Source organism: Carlito syrichta, unplaced genomic scaffold (assembly GCF_000164805.1).
Source record: "Carlito syrichta isolate Samal-C Ts95f unplaced genomic scaffold, Tarsius_syrichta-2.0.1 Scaffold309773, whole genome shotgun sequence".
Classification (NCBI taxonomy): Eukaryota; Metazoa; Chordata; class Mammalia; order Primates; family Tarsiidae; genus Carlito; species Carlito syrichta.
The window spans coordinates 360,804-367,428 of NW_007253869.1; positions in this window are offsets into that span (position 1 = coordinate 360,804).

Below are 6,625 nucleotides of genomic sequence, written 5' to 3' on the forward strand. Positions count from 1 at the left end.
GGAAAGAAGCTTTTTCACTTTGTGCTTTCTGGGAATATGACTTGTATATAAAAGTTGAAAACAAAATTAATTAGAACAAAAATGAGAAAAAGAGGAAGCATTTTAAAGAAAACGTTGACAAACACCTGGCACGGTGTGATCAGAGGTATGGTGTCATACATCTTAGGAGTTATAGCCAGGGTAGGTTGGCTTTAGTTTGAACTGAGTGTCTTCACCAAGAGTTAATGTAGCCAGAAATCCCCTCTTCTTGCTCTCCAATATCTTCCAATCCCCAAACACCCTGGCCTAGAGATACCACGTCCATTCACAAAAGTACACAGGAGCTGACTCTAAGCAGCTGTACTTACCCAGAACCTAGAATTTGGGGGGCAAAAGGGCCTGGCTGACTCTGCTGACTTAGGCCAATCACATGCTTCTTGAGGGAGCATGATCCTTTGTTCCAGTGGCTGGAAGCATTCCTCCCCAGTTCCTTTCTTAGACCAGAAGTCCCTAGCAGCAGCACTCCTGCTTCAGAGAGCAAGGCACGATGGCCATTCCAGTGGGCAGAAGGCTGAGTCCACATAGCCCTATGCAGAATCCTAGAGGTGAATGCCAAGTGACTAGGAACAAATCATGTTGCTTCTCCTCTCAAGTAACAGCCTCAAGTGCTCAGCACAGCAACACCTATTTTACAGGACCACCCCCAATAACACCTCTAAGTGAGCTTAGATTGACAGTTCATAAGATTGGTTTCCACAGCTTTGGACAAAGTCCTAGGGTTTTTAACACACGAGTCCTTAATGAAGCATTCCAATTGAGGTCTACTCTACTTACTACCAGGGTCAGTACCGCAAGGCAGGCGGTGGAAATGTTCTTGGCTGTCTTTGCTCTAAACCAGAGTCTGTGTGAGGATGGCTTAAGGTGCCCAATCCTCAACTAGAAACAAAAATTAAGTCTGTTGGAAGACTATGTGAAAATCTGAGGCCCTCATGGCCAAAGGGGACAGAGTTTGCAACAGGACCACAAAAGGAAACTTGCTCCCACCCTGCATCTCTAGCCCTGGATGTACTTACAGAAGCATGCACAAAACCAAGAAAGCCAGTTACTCCAGGCATAATAGCATCCACTTATTTAATTCCTTCTATTTGTTCTTTAAGCAACTTTAGGGCTGATAACTGACCAGATAACTGATTCTCCAAATCTCCACTACTCTGATCTGTTTTAAGACACATTTATTCACTTAGTCATTCGTCACTGCAAAGACATTCACATCAAATTCAAAACTCTACATAAAACCGAACCAATGAAACCAGCAAACACATCTTCAGAAACAGCAGCAGACCCCAGCAGAGAGGACTACAGGGATACACACAAACGCCAGCAAGGATGGGATTCCCATGGGCACATACACAGATATAAGGGACATGCCCCTGGGCCATGACCTTCCCATAAGCAGAAACACGTTCCAATACATGCTAATTTTCCTCATACAGGAGTAGACAGAGAAAGCTTATAAACGGAAAGTCAGGAAAATGTAACCAGTATGAGAAAGGGTGACCAAATGCTGAATATTAAAACTCATGGGGAAAGGACCTTAAATTCTCCTGGACACCAGGGATGATGGGGGGGTGGTGGTATTGGGAGGTAGAAAGGCAAATTAGGAGGAAACTTCTGGCAAAACTCATATCACCCTGAAACAAGACCAGGTACTGGGGGAGCATCTTTTTCAAAAGCAATTAGTTGAAACTTATAAGCTATGAGGGTGTCATTTATAGAGGCCTGAATTGGGAAGAAATGCCCCAGTACCAAGGAAGCTCTTGCTACATCAAGAAAGGTGGTAGACCCAGCCTCAGGGTCCCCAGAATTACAACTTAGATGCATGATGAAAAGATCAGATGAAAGAACATTTGAGAGAGGACATTTGTAGGAGACCTAGATCATGGCCCATCAAGTTTGGGGAGAGATGGAAAGTGATCATGAGGGAAAGCCCTCCTGGGAGAGACAGAACTTTATCAGAAAAGCATAAAATATGGCAACTCAATTGAGTGACCACCCAGACACCTAACTTGAAATACAGGGCCCAGATATCCCTTCACACAAAGTGTAGACAAGGGTAAATGTCTTTTTCACTGTCAGTAGTCTGAGCCTGGCGTATTTTGCAGGTCACCAATCATGGAGAGGTATGGCTAGAAGCTAGTGGAGAAGCAAGTTGAGGGATTACAGGTGAACCAGAAGAAGCTGAACCTGTCCAAGGAGAGGGGGGAAGGTGATGCAGAACCCAGGGTTGCCTCTTAATCCTACCCAACCGCGCACACATTCTTATACAAACAATGGCTAAGACACCACAATAATCAGCAGGAGCTCAGCACAGCCCCACATCTATAATCCCTCCCTGACATCAAACCCCACACCATGTCTTCTCAACTGGACCTGAAGAATGACCCATGCTGTTCTCACTTCTGAATATCCCTACCAAGTGCTCAAACAACAGCATTATCTCAGTTTGCTGAGTATCGGCAGTCATCTAGGTCCGGTACTCTGCTGACCCCTACTTCCATACCCAGGACACGGGGGCTGCCTCCTGTGTGGCTAGGACCCACCCTGACCCTAGCTATAAAATCTATATAAATCTGACTAGACCACAGAGAATAATCTCTTGGCAATGCTCCTAATGTAGTGGTTCTGAATGGTGAGGTTTCAGAAACCCATGGGTAGGCAGCCATCAGAACCTGGGGGTGAAGGGAAGAGTGAGTTTTGAAAGTTTTCCCAAAGGAATTCTTCTGGGATGACTACTGACAAATGAGAATCACTGTTCTAACAAGTTACATTTGCCTGATTCAACCTCACAAACTCTCTTTTTCCTTCTACTACCCCCACTTGAAACACACTATGCATATCCCACAACACATATATCCTAAGCATGACAACATAAAGACACGAGGAAGGTTGGGAAGAAGAGAGAAGCAAAGGTAAGGGAAATCTGGACTGGATTAAGCATCCTATAAGGTGACTGCCGTCTCTCAGAACAGTGTTTTTCAAAGATCTGTCCACCGGCAACATGAGAGCTTATGTAAAGTGTGCATTCCTAAATCACCCCTCAGACCAATGAATGAGAAACTCCTGAAGTGATTCAATGCTCTCTGGAGTCTGAGACCCATTGGCCTAGAGAGCTCAGCCCCAAATACATGATGTAACCTCACCCAACACTCCAGCCACCAGGAACCGGCCCTGTTCCACCAGGTGCTACCATCCAAGGGGCTACCATCACCTCAGGTTTGTTTTTTTCACTACCCTACATCACTCCCACCTCATCCCCACTCCAACATATTAGAAATCTGATGGCCCTCTGCCTCTCTTGGTTGTTCTTGAAAAGGAGAAGAGATATAAACATTGTCCACTCACCCCCTTGGCTGAGTGCCTCCCTGCTTCTCCTCTGCTGTGGAAACCACCTTGCTTCTTCTGAAGCTGCCATCCACTTCCAGAGATGCTGAAATTAGAACTCTCCCAGCCCTGAGTCACTCAGCCCACCAAGAGCTTTACTTCCCTCGGGGCATGTCCTATCTCCTAAAGGCACCCGGCCTATCCCTCAACATCACCCAGAGCCAAATCTTCCACCTGAAGATCTACCTATTTACTGACATACAGACTGTAGCCCAGGAAGCAGAGAAAGTCAGACTTACTACAAATCCTTTAAGATGGGGGCCCAAGCTCCAGTTTGGGGGGCGAGGGGGCTGGTCTGTATCACAACAGATGCTGTTTTTCTCCTCCTAGAGGCCTTCCCCTCTACCAGGGCTCCTGTTGATCCTCAGTCTCCCTTCCTGGGGTGGGTTTCAAAGATATGGAAATTTATCCAACTCCAATTCGGGTGCCATTGAGAAGTTCTTAAACACAAAATCTTGCAATCTTTCTGGAAGAATAAGTGCCAGGTGCCTTTGTCTTCCCAAAACCTGCCTACCCCTCTGGGCTGAGAGCACCACTCCATCTTTGTGGGACTGCTTTTTAACAAGGCAGAAAGAACTGGCTCATATCAACCACAGCTCAGCCAGTGACAAGGCACAGGCAGAATGAAATACATATAGATACAAACCACCCTACCACCTAACAGCAGGACCTGAGTCCCGCCTTCCTACTTCTCTTCCATTCTCTCTGGTACCATCTTGGAACAACATAGCTGGCATGCCTCTCTCCAGGCTCCTTTTTCACGCTCCTAGGATATTTTTCTGTCCTTGCTGCCCAAATAGAAATGTAGTTCACTGGTCTGGAGCCTTGGGTGTGGCTACAACCTGTACTACAACCTGTCCTTCTGTGCTCCAGTTTCGCTTGAGTGGCTGTTCAAACACTGAATATGACACCATCTAAATCATTCTCTTGGAGGCAGTGAGGGTCGGAGGGAGGCGGGTGTATAGTTGGAAGGAAGGCAGAGTTGGGGTTGGCTGGAGAATGCTGACTGTTAAGGGCATCCTCTCACGCCACTTCTCCACACAGAGTTCTGCCTGTGCACGACCCCCTCTCTTTCACTGCCGCCAAGTGGCGTCGTGAGCATGTGTGGTGGCTTTGGGTTTGCCGCAGTGCCAGGATCTGAGACACTGTTCACGTGCCGGTGCAGCACTGCCAAGTGTGGCGGCATCCAGTTGGTTGGGTGCCAAACAGTAGGACCCAGGTGTGATGGAGAGATGAAAGATGGGTGAGGCGAAGGGAGGGGGAGGAGAGGAAGGCACCAAGCACCAGGGAGAAAAATCAGACACCTCACTTGTTAGAGTGGAAAGTCCAAATGGGATCTGCAGGAAGGTACCCTTCCCTTCTAGAGCCCAGTTCAGCAAGCCAGTCCTTCCCTCCCCCCGTGCCAGCATAGTGGCATATACAGACCAGGAGAGGGGATATGGCCATCTTCAGCAGGGAACTGGCTGGGGGCCAGGCAGGACGGCCAGCGTGCTCCATCCTTCTTCCTCAGGGTCTTGGCGATGGCGCGCTTGCTCCTTTGTGTCCTCACGCCCGCTCTCCTTCTGTCGCTCCACTCCCCACGCCTAAGAGGGAATGGGAAGGAGGTCCTGGCAGAAAAAAGTCTCCCAAACAACACCCCCCACTCCCAACCTCTCACCTCCTCCCCTCTCATTCCTGGCACAACAGCCTTCTCAACCAGACTGGCAAAAAGCACAGCCACCCTCCCCATTCCACACAATGCCAGAACCTGTACCAGGCGCCACGGACAGTGCCAGCACCTAACCATCTCACACCAGTCCCCTCACTGTCCCCTTCAGTGCTCTGACAAAGGGCCAGATTGCCCATCCAAACAAGTTCTCCCTGGGTAGCAATGGCTACTCCCTCCTCCCTAGCTCATAGACTCTTTCTTGGCACTTCCCAGGCTACCCTCTCCACCACTTTATTTCCCCAGGCTAGAAGAGTGTTAACCACCTCATCATCCAACCACTTCTGGGAGCTGAGCTTCTAGAGGGGCAGCAACATTCCTGCCCCTCCCCTCTGCCTCCTGGGTTCCCAGTCCCCACAGCCCCAGTGCTGGGCACCAGCCTGACAGATGTGATGCCAACAGCTCCCATGTACCGAGCCTTCTTCCCAGAGCATGGGGACTCCTGCCGCTGTCCCCCTCCATTTGCCTCCTCCCATCTCCATGGGCACAAGGGTGGCAGCTGCAGTGCCAATGCCTGTAAGCAGGCAACATGAAGCAACTCATGCACCCCTCCCAGGCCCCAAACTCTCTCCTCCTTCTTCCACTCCATCCCTCTGGTTGGACACTAGGTTGGCAGCCGCAATGCCAACCCCCACCCATGCCCAGGAGGCTCACACACAGCACGCGCTTATGCGCGCACACACACACACACATACACACACACGGCCCCATGAGTGCCAGGCAGCGGTGGCAGACACACAGCAATGCACGGTGACTGGTACCCGAGGAGGCAGCCGGATTCAGCACCTGATCCAGCACCCATTTGGGATTGGGTGGGTAGGCGGGCGGGCGGAGGGGTGAGGGAGGCAGACGATGGCCCTAGGTTGGCAGCCGATGAGCTGGGAGGACGGAGGGAACAGATGCTCTTTGCCCGGCCTCCCTCCCTCTCTCTCCCCGAGATCAGTGCCAAGCTGGGGGGATGGGGAGAGGGGAGAATGGGGGAAGGGTGGCATGTGGAAAGCTGGCAGGCGGAGGGAACTGGGTCCGCCCAGGCTGGGCAGTGCCGGCACTGACTGCCGCCTCTCCACTCTGCCATCTGTCTCGCTTCTCTCCCCACCCCCTTTCTCTCTTTCTCTCTCTCTCCTTCATCCACAGCAAAATGAAAAGAGGAAAACAGGGTCCTCATTCCGCCCACCCCCAACCTCTGCCAGACCCCCCTCTTCTCCTCCCCACAACTCACCACACCATACCACCACCAAGCCATCTGTGCTCTCCTCTCCTGGCTCGGTCACCTTCTTTCACTCGCCTTCGCCCTCACACCAAAATGGGTGCAATTTTTAAAAAATATATATAGATATACACATATATATTTTTAAAAGCAACTTAAAAGGAAAACTATTTTCTTGGGAATGTCCTGTCCTTCTAAGTCTAGGTCCTCAGTGCCAATATTTATGGCAGGCAAAGGGAGAGGACCCTGTCCTCAGCTGGTACCCATGAATCCCATGCCAGAAAGGAGGGGTG